The 15165-nt window shown below is 40.1% G+C and overlaps 1 pseudogene; it reads left to right on the top strand.

Moving 5' to 3' along the window:
- Nucleotides 1-3243: 3243 nt before the first annotated feature.
- On the top strand, nucleotides 3244-14800 carry LOC115335995 (annotated as a pseudogene).
- Nucleotides 14801-15165: the final 365 nt, after the last annotated feature.

Here is a 15165-nt window from a genome sequence, read left to right as displayed (position 1 = left end):
ACCACCAGTGGAGCCAACTGCACCTTTCCATGGGAAGATTAATATAGTTAATTAATTCCCCATCTTGAGCGGTGCTTGGAAAAAAATTATCTGTGGGGAAGGTGGGTTTACTGTTTCTGTAAATAATCAGAACCCTGGGGAGAGGGTGAGAGAGCACAGGAGGAAACACGTGCCTGCAGAAGCACCAGTTGATTCATAGCGCACTTCTGTAATTAGACAGCCTGCTCTTGTCACCATTACCCAAGCGCAGAGTTGCAGACAAACCAGTAAGTGAGGTACCTGGGACAGTATTTGAGGGCTGTTCCTCTGCTTAATAGTTGGAGTCTGTTGCACTTACGGATCTGATCCACAGCATGCTGAAGTCAGGGAAAAACTCTCATTGCTTTGCGTCTGTAATTTTAATGTCTGTGTTTCTTCAGTGCCTTGGCTGTGAAGCTCCCATCTCTGCTTAAGTGCCAACCTGTAGCTCAAGTAAGATATACTTTGTAGGTTAAACCAGAAGATTTTGCCATTGGTTTTCGGTGGTAGCACAATTTCATGCAGCTAATATCTGTACGGTAAAATGAAGGGACCAAATGTACTATTTCATCCTTAGGATAGCTATCAACTGTGTGCCTGTGAACTATGAGGCCTCCCTAGCTAGTCTTTTCAGAGCATTTTAAGAAGTATCTTACAAAAAGATTAATAAGGCACCATTTGCTAAGAAATGGTTATTTCTGTAAATATCTGCCAGTCTGTAATAGTAGCAGAAATATCTTTGATCCTTAAACTGTGCTGAAATTTGTGAACTGTACACCCAAAGTCCTTCTCGAGAGGGGACCAGGTATTCTAGTGGTTGTTTTGTTGGCACAAACAAGGACAGAGCTGACTTGAGGACAGGTGGGTCCAGATTAGTAGAACCAAACTGATAGTTGAAGAAATTGCCTCCAATAATGACTCTTCCTTCCTCTTGAGCAGCAGTAAGTGCTGCTTCACTCCTTCATGCCCTTAGACTAAAGGGTGAAAAATCTGGTATCAGGAGGGTACTGCTAAAAGGAAGGAGTGTTTGTAATGGTGGTTGACGTGGTAGCCTCCATTTTCTTGGGGTTGAAGGATCTTTGGTGGCATATTACTTCAATTTAGGTTGTTTTCATGCCTGGTGTGAGTGGAGCTGGGTGTCAAGTGAACCCTTTCCTATCAATCGCAAAGGCTTTGTGTTGTAATGCACCTTGAGATGTTTTCTATTAGCACTCGTACAGGGTGCCTAATGAAATCGGAGGGAGCTGTGTATTCAGGCTGCTTGCAAGATAAGATCACAGGTAAATACAGATACAGCAATCAGGTACTAAAGGGAAAAAAAAAAAGCAGAAAGATAAGAGTCACCTGTTTGACTTTGTGGTCTTTTCCTCTTCATAACAGGCTCTTTTCCAAAGATGTCTTTCAAGTAACATCCTAGGGGGGTTAAAAAGCATCTTTCAGAAGTACAGGGAAAAACTAACAAGGCTTGTTTGATCTGAACATGCCATGTTACAAGCTCAGAACACAGCCTAAGGCTCCCAGAGCACAGGTAGGGTGACAAACCGTTTACTTAGAGAGCTGTTTTTCCCCTGTCTGCCACTGAAACAAATAGCAGTCAACTCAAATCCCTCCTGGAAACCTCCTACCAGGAAACAGGCACCATTTTGGAAAGAACTTCTACCCTCTATGTCCTGGAAGGAAACTGCAGTAAGAGAGGATCATACAGCAGTCAGTCCTGCCAGGACAGATTTGCAGTGAGGAAAGGAGTGGGATTTAGCGGAACTGAACAGAAAATTGAAACTAGTGGAGTACAATGTTTTCTTTTAGGCATACAGCAGATTAGGTCACATTTCTGCACATTTCTTTATCAGTGCTAATTAGTTCTGGCTCTTTCATTTTGTGCTTTACCGTTTGAGAGCTATGGAAGATCTGCTTTCTCCAGAAGTCACAGGCCGGTCAGCAGGAAACATTGGATGCAAGATAAATGCAATTCTTGGGCCTTCTGCTTTGTTACCGCACACACCCTGGAAATTGTGTGGTCAAGAGTCATTGACACATGCCTCACATGTGAGCACCTTCTGTTTGCATTTCTCTGTTTTGCCTCACAAATACAGTGATTTTAGAGTGATGTCAGTTACTTATTTATTGGCATTGAACACTTTAAGCTGTCACTGCATCTACACTTGCAATATATAATGCAAAGGTAAAAATAACTGCATAGTATCCCTGTGAGATAGGTATGTACTGTTGGCTATTAAATAAGGAGAACGTCATGGCACAGACAGGTTTAAAAGCAAATCTGGCTCCATTGAATAGAAGGAAAGATTCCCTTAGATTTAATGTGGTGGATAGATTATTAAGGACGTGATTACACTCAAACCACATTTATCAGAAGATTCTGCATCTATGAGTAAAGATCCAGTTTTCTTGACTTTCAAGGCTGGGCTTTAAATAACTGCACTATCATCCATTCTGTCTCTTTTGCATGTACCTGTATGTTGTGTAGGAAAGACTAGGAGAAACTGGAAGTGCTGGAATTTTCTTTGCAAGTTTGTTTTCCAACATGTATCTTTTTCAAAGTTGAACACTTCAGCTGAAGTACAAAGCAAATGGAAGTCTTTGGCATTTCACCTTTGCTTGCATAGTGTTTATTTTTGTTTATTCCATGCCCTCAATGAAAATAGAACTCACAAGGAAGAACAGAGATTCATCAGTTTTATTGGTGCGTAAGTTCAGTGTGAATCGCCATCTAGTGTATATTTAAGACATAGCATAATTACAGAGACCATTTTAAATCAAGGTGATAAAGTGTCCTCGAAACACTTTCTAACTAGTGACATTTTATTTCTGTAAGCAGGCAAAGTAAAATACAAAATTTACAGGAATCAAGAGGTAGATATGTAGAAAAGGACTGGCAAGTGAAAGTTTAGAGATGAGATATGAGATTCATTCATCAGCTGACAAAGTAGAGGACAAAGATTATAATGAAAAAACAGTGCACAATCTCTTTGCCAGAAAAGGAGGAACACTTATTCTAAGAATCACATAAAACAAGGGGAAAAACGAGGAGGCATGCAAACAACATATTTATTTAAGCTGGTTTGCATTAATTTATCCAACATCACAAACCAGACAGCGTCCAATACCTGGCTGTTTTTAAATGTATTTTCTTTCATTTCAGATGACTGATTCCCATAGGTGTGCATCCAATTTTTTTCCCCACTGTCTGATAAAACATCATTTATCATGAGAACATTTATTAAATCATGGATTCCTCAGTGTTTGCAGATTCTCAGGTCACCTTGCAGATTATTCCATAGATGCAACAGGCTTCTTGCATCTCAGATTATTTCATATTGTGACTCTGTAACCCGATGTCAAAAGGAACTGCCAGAATATTTCAACTTTGCAAGTGATGTCTTAGATGAGTGGTCATGACTGGAAAAGGTAGTATTTTTCTTTTACTTCATAGACATTGGAACAAATCTCAGATGATACAAATCAGTTTTCCTGGTGGATACTGGATGGTATTAGCTGGAGAGTAGAATGCACTGTCTTATTTTCTTTGTCAGAAATATAGGTATCACTTTAAGAAACTAGTTGCCAGGGATCATTTGCTTAGTCTGGAGTTATTTTGGATTGAAATTAAACCTTCTAAGCTTTGTCTTCTCATTTTAATATCTTCTGTTGTGTTCTAGGATGGAAGACGACCAGCAAATCCAGCTTTTTGGAGGGTAAATGGTGAGGGAGAGGAGGTGAAGTGGAGCTTTGAAGAGTTGGGATTTCTGTCTAGGAAAGCAGCTAATATACTGTGAGGCATGTGGTTTGCAGAGGGGAGACAGTTACAGCAGTTCTGCTTCGTGTCCCTAAATGGTGGCTACTGAATGTAGCCTGTATGTGAACAGGTGAGTGACCTCACTGATCTCTTGGATGCAGAAAGAAAATACATAGACGATACAAAAAATATGCTAAATTAATTTGAAAAAAATCTAAGCAGGAATATGCTGCTGTGCCCTGTACAATTCAGCTTTTGCATAGAAGGAGAATTGGCAGTACCCACACGGGAAACAAAGCAACATTGTACTAGGTGCTGAACAGACATGGTCCAGTTAAACAGCATCCTCAGTTGAAGCCAGTGAAGGTTGAATGGTTAATGTCTAAGGCCAGACTTGACCAGATACATTATCAATGTGGACAGTTTTAATGTAGTTAAGTTATATGACTAGACTGGTTAACAATTCAATACAATATTTTTTTGCTCTGCTGTTACAGTTTTACAAATTCTTAGGAAGAATTTGACCCATTGCATTTTTGGACTGCTAAACATCCATGACAGAACAATTCATCATCAACAGGGACATGATCAAGTATTTTTGTCCCACTTTAAACTCCGTGATTCTTGCAGGTTGCAAATCGAGTTAAGACTCAGGGAATCCAATTCTATCATCCAAGATTTTGTGGATTATGATGATGTGGGGGTATCATTCAGTATCTCAGTGCCTCCATTTCCCAATTGTAAAATTGGTAGACACCTCTGAAGGTGCAAGAAGACTGAAATCAGTGTGTAGGTCAAGTCTATTGAAATCCTTGGGAAAAGGAGGTATAGAAATGCACTAAATTGATTTTAATCCACCCCCCCCCGCCTCTGATAATGTGATTTCAGTCACATTGTACTCAGTATCCAAACTTACGTTTGTTCACATTACAAAATGAATCCAAGCTTGAGGGATTTGTTGACTGAGCAATGTATGTAAGCTACCTGACCTCAGTCTATTTATCCCGTATCAGAGGTATTAATTCCTTATTGAAATGAATAATGGCTTTATTCCAGATGTAAATGTAATCCAAATGCTGGCCTTATTTATATGCTTAATTAAGGGGATGATAATCTCAACACTTCCTTCCTGAGTTATGAATCATGAAGGAAGTGCTCAAAAACACTCTAAATCTAGATCTTACTCATGATCTAGGTACCGTTAATATGGATGACACAAAACTCAACATCAGTGTTGCAGGGTTTGGAGGTCTTTCAGAGCCGGATGATTCCAGATCATCCCTGGGCCACAAATTCACCCAAGCTCTGCCTTCAAACATAAGTTATACTTGACTCCTCTTTCTCAAAGAAAAAGTTTTTGGCAAGTAGCTCAGGTTTACTATGGCTGGGGTCATGGTCTGTGAACATAATAAAGAGAAATGGTCAATTTTCTAAATTGCTTGTTATTTTTTTCCAGGAATTGTCTTTATTCCAGGAACATCCCAATTAACAGCCAAACACATCTTATACCAGCTCCAGGCTTCAAAGGCCAAGTGCATCATTGCCAATGATACACTGGCACCTGCAGTGGAATCTGTCATGCCTGACTGCCAGTTTCTGAAAAGCAAACTAACTGTAGCCAAAGGGAACAGAGATGGGTGGCTGAACGTCAAAGAACTCTTTGTGTGAGTATCAAGCTGTTTTACCATCATCCCTGTGAGGTGAAGGGAGCTGGATCAGTCAGGTGACATCTCTGAGTTTGGGGATTAATTTCCAAAATACAAATGAGTTAAATTTTTGCATCCCTCTGCCAACTCGATGTAATCACTGCATTAAGTATAAATCCCTCCAACACACTTTTTGGGAGCTGTATTCAGGCCTTGCAGCTTTTCCTTACTCAGCAGCCTGCCAGCTTTTAAAAGCTCAGCTTCTACTGTGATCATAAGACAAGCACACAGAGTACTAATCTTGCAGTTACTTTGTGCTTGTCTTCTAGAGCCCAGCCTAATGCCTCTCGAATTCAATTAGAAGATACCCATTGCCAGCTCTCGGTGCTCAGCTAACATTGCATCGGTTATTTCATCCCTTGACTATCTTGGTAGCCCAGAGGATCTGAATTGTTCATCAGTCTTTCGAACATAAATGGTATAATACATGTCTAAGACCTCCTCACCTGGCATAATAACCTGAATATGGCCCCCATTGACTTCAGACTGGGAGACAGTATGTGCTGAGGGAGAAGTTGGTTTTGCATTTACCTGCTGTTCCGTAACAAGTACCTTGAGTGCCCTTGCAAAATAGTTGCAGACAAAGTCACTGGAATATGCTGTAGGTGCTCACATCTTGAAAGTTATGTCATACAGAGCACGCTTGTGACTAGCAAAATGTGCTCTCTAACTCTTACCTGTGGTATCTGATGCAACTATTTATTTAGTGAGATTATATAGTTTGGGGCCGTTCTACTGTTTATCTCCTAAACTTTAAAAAATACTGCTTTGTGAAAAACTACACGTAGTAACTGTCATATACTATTTCTTCTGAAGGGTGACATCTGCTGACCATAAATGTGTCAACGCAAGGAGTCAAAACCCAATGCTGATCTATTTTACTAGTGGAAGTACAGGCTCTCCAAAAATGATGATGCAGTCCCACAGCAGTTATGGCATCAGATTTGCAACCAGTGGCAGGTATACCTTGTAGTTGCTCCCAGTGTCCTGATTAAGCGACATGATCACAATTTAATTGAAAACATCACCATAAAAACTCCAGTAAATGTGGGCATTTCATGTGTGTAGGATCTTGTTTCTTCCTTACCTTTCCCATCTCATGGTGAAACCCTCGTTATTAAAAGCTTCTTGAAGACGCTGTTGAGATCATCAAACACAGTGTTCTGTCACTCAGAGGGCTGACTGCAGAGTAGCAATAAGGATAGCGTCCTTATAGCGAAACCAGATAAAGTCAAGTGCTTTAGTATTATGTAAACCTTCCTTGAGAACCAAAGCAACCTTGGACCATAGCATTATACCTTAAAAGTTACAGTTCGGTTTGAATCTGTGGCTTGGTACTAATTTGCTTTCATTGAACATCTTTTATTTGTGCTTCCCAAGGAGTGAGAAATTTCATGAAAATCAAACAATACATTTCCCAAGGCATTCTGAGTTGGAAGTTGGTGGTATAGAGTCCATAGAAGTAATTTGGTTAGTTTCCTAGAGAAACGAGATGTGATTTAGCTGATGTCTCTAATCCACAAGGTGGGGAGAGCCTACTCCAAATGATCTGCTCGGTTTTTGATCTAGATCCAGATTCTGCAACTCAAGCCAAGGATGTTTTGCACTGTTCAGGAGAAAAGCAAATGCTGGAAATGTTAAACAGGAGGGAATGAAGGGAAATAAGAGAATATTTAAGATTCTTCAACTCAAACTTTCTAAAGAGCCCCACTTTCTGACACCGCATCTTCTAATGGAAGCCTCCTGGCCTTTCCTTTAATTATGCTGTGACTTTTGCCTGTCTCTCACACTCTATGAAGCATTTTTTTTTATCTCTGCTTTATCATCAGGTACTGCATGAACTTGACTCCTTTATATACAGTGCGGAATACCTGGGATACTGGCTGGGTAAAATCAGCTTGGAGCAGTGTTGTTGCACCATGGATCTGTGGATAATGTGTCTTTGTACACGATATGCCACAGCTTAAATGAGCAGTTATTGCAGAGGTAAGCATAACATTTTATACTGTGAGTTTTATTTCCATTTTGCATAAATGAAGCAAACAAGCTGGGCTCCAGTGCTCTGTAGCAGCAGGGATAGTAATTCCCACATCCCAAGCAATCATCCCTCCCTTTGGTGCCCAGTAAGCTACAGGAACAAGTGTTTTCCCTCCTGGTTAAGCCATGTGACATGGCTACAGTGTAGAGGACGTGGTGAAAGATGCAGGATAAGAAGAACTCGGGATCACTGCTGTGTTGTCCCATATTTAGCCTAAAGCTCACTTCAGGTATGGAATTCCAGCTACTTTGGGCTCAGGGAGAGCATGAGCCAGTAATCAGAGTATGGCATAGACCTGAATCAGGGCCCTGTTACCCTGAATTTTCAATGAATTGCCAGAATGCCTATTCTTCCTGTCTGCCATTTCACAAAACCAGTCAGCTGGCCTATTCTCCTCAACATTCGCCTTGTGTGTGGAAAGGAGACGCAGACTTTCCCAAGAACAAAATTGAAAAAGCTTTGGTCAAGTTCGATATTGTCACTTAGTCTTGAGCCTGGGACACAGTCGCCTTGGGAAGCAGAAAACAATCTAATTGGAACTACTCCTCTCAGTGGTCATCCATTTACATGAGTGATTTTTGTTTTACAGAAAGTACGATATTTTCTACAGCGGTGGGACTGACTGGTACAGCCACTCCACAGTCAGGATTCATAGTCACTAATCCATAGTTGTTCTCTGTGTTGAATGTATGTTGCATTTTTATCGTTTTCATTTTGCAGACATTTGAGCACGTAAGATGTGTTAATCACCTGCACATTTACAAGGCCAGACACACCATTACATTTTTCTTTCAATAAAATAACTTTCTATTTTTCTAGACACTCTCAAGATATCCCATCACTGCCTTTTGTACTGCTCCCACTGCCTACCGCATGCTGGTCTGACATGATTTCAGCAGGTACTGCACATCTGTCTGTTGCAGGGGTAGCAGAGACAGGCTAGGATACAATGCTGTGACAGCTCTGGCTGTTTAGTTCCTTATATTGCTTAATTTTTTTCAATTAAAGGAAATCTAGTTAGCAAAATTTGCTCTCAGAAAAGAAAGCTATATTCTGAAATACGAGAATAACTAGTCACACCTTAGGCCATTCAGGCTTCAGGAATGGGTCTTTGAAAAGACAGCACAGAGGAAACAAGTAAGATTTTTTTAAGTTGTCACTTCCTCTGAACTTATGGGTCACAGTTAAATTTAAGTCAGCAGTTAATTTAATTTTCAGGCAGCACTGGATCAGGGAATTACTGCAGTACAGTGGAGTTGTTCCCATATGTCATGGTTTAATGCCAGCTGGCAACTGAGCACTGCACAGCCACATGCTCACTCCCCCACTGTGGTGGGATGGAGGAGAGAATCGGAAGGATAAAAGTTAAAAAACTCATGGGCTGCGATAAAGACAGCTTAATAGGTAAAGCAAAAGCCACATGCACAAGCAAAGCAAAACAAGGAATTCATTCACCACTTCCCATCAGCAGGCAGGTGTTCAGCCATCTCCAGGAAAGCAGGGCTCCATCACGCATAACAGTTACTTGGGAAGACAAACACCATCGCTCCAAACGTTCAACCCTTCCTTCTTCTATATGCCGAGCATGACGTCACATGGTCTGGAATATCCCTTGGGTCAGTTGGGGTCAGCTGTCCCGGCTGTGTCCCCTCCAACTCCTTGTGCCCCCCCAGTCTCCTCGCTGGTGGGGTGGGGTGAGAAGCAGAAAAGGCCTTGACTCTGTGTAAGCACTGCTCAGCAGTAACTAAAGCCTCCCTGTGTTATCAACACTGTTTTCAGCACAAATCCAAAATATAACCCCATACTAGCTACTGTGAAGAAAATTAACTCTATCTCAGCCAAAACCTGCACACCATATACTTGAGAATGCAGTGAGAGTTATTTGGCAGCTGTTCCCACCGGTTTGCTACACTGTAAAGTACTCAGCTTATGAGAAGTAGTCAGTGTGATTTGTAAGGAGTTTTCACATCTTCAATAAGGTACTTATTCTTCTCACATAGGTCTTTCGTCCTGACAAAAGCCAACCCTGGTTTAGCAGAGAGCTTAGGCTCTGTGTTCCTATTCAGCCTTCCTCTTGCTCTAGAAAATTTTCAGCGTCTTATTTGATCTTGGATGTCAGCACATAACTCAGCTTTCCACAAACATCTGATGCGCTTGTTCAGATTTCTCCTTTCTTGTCAGCTCTTCCAAGAAAACACCATTGCTCGCTCTTTTTCCAGCAAAAACCCCTACTTCCAGTGACACAGAGATAAACCACATTATCCTCAGTGGTAACACGAGCAATCTAAGAGTCCAGTCCAGGACTGTGTAACAGGATGATTATTGTCATTTCCAAAGTAGCTGGTGAAGTTGTAGGCCTACTTACTTTGAAAGTTGAAGGAGGCTGTTCAATTAAGACAATTCACTGCTCTTTTCAGCAGTTAAGAAAATTATTTCATTTGCTGTTCCTCTCAAGCTACAAGTTCATGAGTCTGAAACACTGTGTATTTGGAGGCGAACCACTCAATCCTGAAGTGATGGTGAAGTGGAAAATCCAGACAGGGCTGGATATCTATGAAGGTTATGGCCAGACTGAAACAGTACATTTGCATTAATTCTTGCAGTATGCCCTTTCAAAGGTAACAATACCAAAGGTACAATGTGCTTGATAAATCAATGCCAAAGGTGAGAATCATTTAAATGAACTATTTTAAAAAGAGGCTATATGTAATTATAAGTATATAGTTCCAAAATCAACTAGCTGCATATTTTAATGTTTATAGGAAATACTATGACTACAGAGTTCAGCCCCCCGCAAAAACCATGCCAGAGATTACCTCAGATCAAATAACTTGTAGTAGATCTTTTCATCATCTTTACCTAAAAGGCAAAACTAAAAAAAAAAATTTGCTCTGGGTATCAATTTGGCCTGTCTGAGGTTTTAATGAAAAATATTAAATCAGTTCACATCCCAGACTTCTCTGTAAGTGAATGTTAACAAAGCTATTAAGAGTTGGGTTTCAGGCATTCTCTCCTCTTAGCCTTGATATGGTCCCAAATTAAGCGTGCCATTATTGAAATATGATCTGTAATAATGTCGTATCTGCTGTCTTGCAAATTCAGCTGTTTGCAGAAGAACCCACTGGCTCAGGCTGAGCACAAGCAATCTCATTCCACAGGGCTTACCTGAAATGCCTCTCAACCCCTCTCTGATGTGCTCGAGAACCGCAGTGCTTTAGTCCTGATTCAACCCTTGTTACAGCAAAGTCATGAAGAGGTGTCATGCCTAATGCAAACAAAAATAAAGTCTACAAGATGTTGCACGAGTGAAAAAAAAAAAAAAGCTATTATGCAGGTGACAGCATGTGCCAATATGAAAGGAATGGAAATCAAACCTGGCTCTTTGGGAAAGGCTGTTCCCCTTTATGATGTGCAGGTATGTTTGTATGTCACACCTGAGCTCAGCTGCTCAGGTGGGTACAAGAGTAAGGGAATGTTGTCTGTGTTCCTTCTCTGTCCTGCACTGTGCTATAACAGATATTTCACTGAGCTAATCAAAGCAATAATGATACGTCCTTTCTGCAGGTCATAGATGACCATGAGGCTATTCTGCCTGCAGGAGAAGGTGGTGACATTGGTGTCCAAGTTCAACCAACGTGACCATTCTCTATGTTCTCCGAGTACTTGGTAAGTCTGAGTTGGTCTGTCTGTGCCTGCTGAGAAGCTCAAGAGAGACCCAGGGAAAAGTTCTGTTGACTTATTCAAGGAGTAGAATTTAATCCAGGATCTTCAAAAGATCTCTCTAGGTTGTTTGAGGGCTTCGAGCCTGATCAGTACATTGTTCTGCTATTGCAGAAACAGACTGACTGGCAGAGTATAACTTCAAGATGCAACATGAACTAGGTGGTACCTTGTTCCAGACGTGTACCTGGCAGTTGGCATGGGCTTCATATTCAGTGCATCACTCCTTTTTTTCCCTTCCATTCCACTCCTAACCTTGGTTAAGGATTAATGAACGGAAGTCCATAAAGGCTACCCTAATATGTCAGAAGCTCAGGGAGGCTTTCCAAAGAGCACAAGTATTTTATTCCCTCATACCACTGTCAGAGGTACCCACAGATTGATCTTTTAAATGTTTAAAAGTTACACATTCCAGCATGCACGTATCTCTAGTGTCAGAGAAACCCTTTGTACAGTTGCTTGTCACACAGATGATGTGCACAAGATCAACAGCACAAAGATAAGCTACAGCACAAAACCCTCAAGTGTAGATGATCATATGACTTTGTGGTAGTGGCATACGTAATCTAACATTACTATTCGAATGGGAATGCTCTACGCTCTGAAAGCAGAACAGGCTTTAAAAAAATGTGTCAGAAGAATAGCCATTTTGGTTCAGGTCAAAGGTCCATCTAAGCTAGTATTCCATCTGTGGTGGTGCTGAGCTGGAGTGCTACAGCTTTCACTACAGTGAAACACACTACAGTGTTTTCAGTATGAAAACACTAGAATCAGGCAAATAAATTCTCCACTGCATTTGAACTATTATGTTGAATAAGCTTTGGGGAGTCTATCTCTGTGTTTAATCCTCTTTTGAACCCCCATAATATTTGGATATTTGTGGCATCCTCAAACAACAACTTGCTCAAACAAAGTAATTGCTCACTATGTAATAAAAAACTTCTTTTGGTTCAGTACTATTGCTTCAATTTTTCATTATATCTTCTGTTGCCAAGGTGGTTTTCCTGTGTAATCTAGACCCAATAGATCAATGTAGATAATGAAGCTTTTTCTGTAGGTCACCTCATTTGTGTTTAGGTCTTGAAGGTTAGGCATCAAAAGTTTCCATTGACAGGAGGTTATTGTGGCAGCCCCCTGCAATGATAAATCATTTCTCTGAAGAAAATGAGTTATACTTTTTAGTAATTTGCTGTGATGGTTGGGCATTTTGATAGAGCATGGCCTTTTTTCCCTAGAACATGAATCCATATATACACAAATGCTCTTTTCCACCTCTTGCATATTTCCACCACAAAACTGCTAATTACCATGGCTCTGTTTTTTTTAATTGAAGACATAAAATAGTATTAAACATACTCATTTTGAGAACAACTTAAAAAATCGTTGTGATCATTTTTAGCACCACTGCAACATAAATGCATTACATTTCACTAACAATTGGATACATTTTTTGAAATGTTTGATTGTTGTCAGGATAATCCAGAGAAAACTGCTGCCTCTGTGTGTGGAAATTTTTATGTCACTGGGGACACAGGGATTATGGATGAAGAAAGATATGTCTGGTTTGTTGGAAGAGCTGACGATATAATTCTTCTGGTTAAGTCAGTTGGTTTTAGATTTGCTCATTTGCCTGTTAAAATTCAATCTGGAAGGACCAGTTGAATGGCTAGCTTGCTACGGCTGTCATATCTGCATTTTTCTCTTAGGTGTTGTATTGGCCCATTCGAAGTTGAAAGTGCATTAATAGAACACCCTGCAGTCTCAGTCAGCTGTTGTCAGCAGTACTGATCCAATTTGAGGGGGGGTAAAAAGAAAAAAAAAAAAAAGATATAGAAAGAAATGCACTTTATTCTAAGCATCAAGTTCCCTGTATGTACTAAGCTTCCTTGGAATTAAATATGTTGCAGATTTTTGAAAGTAAAATGGGTTAAAAAAAATTTAAAACCATACCTTGACAGATCTTAGAATTTCAGATTTATTTATCTGTTTACAGGGTTTGATGTGGAAAAAAGGTTTAGCTCTTCACACTTGTTGTGGCATCTTTTTGTTTAAGAAATAGAATTTGGATTATTTCTCTTTTTGTCACTAAGCATATGGTAGCAGTGATATCCAGCGTGTTTAATTTTTCTTTTTATATTTTTCAACTTTGCAACATTTCTTTGAGCCCCAGGGTGAGATTTTCAGCTGTCTTTTTTTCTGTTCTACAACTTTTTGAAAGTTCAGTAGTGTATAAAGCTAAGAAGAAAAAAAAGTGGAAAAATAGCAAAAAATCCTATGCTGCAGAATATGTCCTTCATAACATTGCATTCTGTAATAAACAGCCAGTGAAAAGGGAAATTAAAGAAAAAAACCTTTGCATTCTGGATTTTGATACTCGGTTTTGGCAACAAATGTATCCCTTTATTACCACGTCTGGAAGGTAATGGAGCCCCTTAACTTTTGTGGCACAGGTAGTCAAAGCCTTCGTTGTTTTAGCTCCTGCTTTTGTATCACACAATCCAGAAAAATTAACTCATGAGCTTCAGCAACATGTCAAGAAAGTGACTGCACCTTACAAGTATCCGAGGAAGGTAAATACACCACAAAAAGAGAGGTCTTCTAATTGTATCAAAAATTGAACAGTTTTTGTCCTGCCTCGGCTTCTTTTCAGCTGCATTCTGACAAACATTCCAACCACAGTTAAATAAAATGAAATAAAATAAAAGTAAATTACAGGATCTGTTGCACTTGTAGACTTGGGTTCACTGTATGTGTTAGAAAGGACCCAAAGGGAGGAAGTGGTAATGTAACTTATCTTTACCAGGGTCCAGGCTTCCTTTCATGAAATACTAGGGTTTTCACAGCAACTCAAGCAGGCAAGGTGTCCAGCTCTTACCAATTCCTCCCATGAGCTCTGGTCAGACTCTCAGCCAAAGCAAAGGGGAAATTCCTGCTGGCATCAGAGGGGTTGTAAGGGTATCCATTCCTTACAACCAGGAAAGACACTAATAACTCCCTGTCCTGACAGCAGAAGCACTCATCTCTTCAGGATTACGGTACTTGTCCCTGCAAGTCCCCTGCCTGCGCAGTCAACTAAGATGTGTGGTAAGGAATTTCACCGTGCCAGCCCCAAGCTGTGCAGCTTCCCATCTTTTTACCCCAGCCATAATAAAAGTGTGTTTCCTTGCATGTGGGAGATGAATCAGAATGTATTTGGCTAAAAATGAGCATTTTTGCCTTTCAGGTGGAGTTTGTTCAGGATCTGCCAAAGATGGCTACTGGGAACATCCAGAGAAAGGTTCTAAGGAACAAAGAGTGGGGAATAGTATAACGTGATCTGGTAACGGGAGAGAAAATTCCCATCATCCATCCCAGCCATAGCACATCACACTTGGCATGGGGCCACGACCCAGAGCACTAGGAGAACATAAGGAAAAACAAGCTACAGAAAAAAAAAGGAGATAACACTGGTATGGCTTGAGGATGTGTAGTATTAGAACCACTTTTTGCCATCAACCTGCAAATTTTCAGAAGGGAGAAAGTGCAAGTAATTAAGAATGAGGAACGGGAGAGAGAAGGGACAGATACGGGAGCTTACAAAGGTTTAATTTTTTTACTGGAATTAGTATAAACAGCTTCCTTTTTAAAAAAAAAAGTGTAACTACAAAATTTTGATAATTACAAATAAATGAGAAATTAATAAAAATAACCTTTGTCCTGTAATGGGTATCAGCAGTGAAGTGATATTCTCTCTTCAAAAACTATATCACTGTAACATTCCCAAATTCTTTCTGAGTGGAAGAAGAAAGGCATATTCTTTAACTACTTCTCTTCATCTTGATGAATTTGTGATCTACTTAAATGGTTAAAGTCGGGGGAAAAGAGAAGATACAAAGTGCTTTAGGTTAAGGTGCAAATTATGCACAATTAACAACAGTGTAAATGATTAC

The sequence above is a fragment of the Aquila chrysaetos genome, chromosome 25 (assembly GCF_900496995.4).
Source record: "Aquila chrysaetos chrysaetos chromosome 25, bAquChr1.4, whole genome shotgun sequence".
Taxonomy (NCBI): Eukaryota; Metazoa; Chordata; class Aves; order Accipitriformes; family Accipitridae; genus Aquila; species Aquila chrysaetos.
The sequence above is the reverse complement of the archived record's forward strand: the minus strand, read 5'-3'. Positions and strand labels throughout refer to the sequence as shown.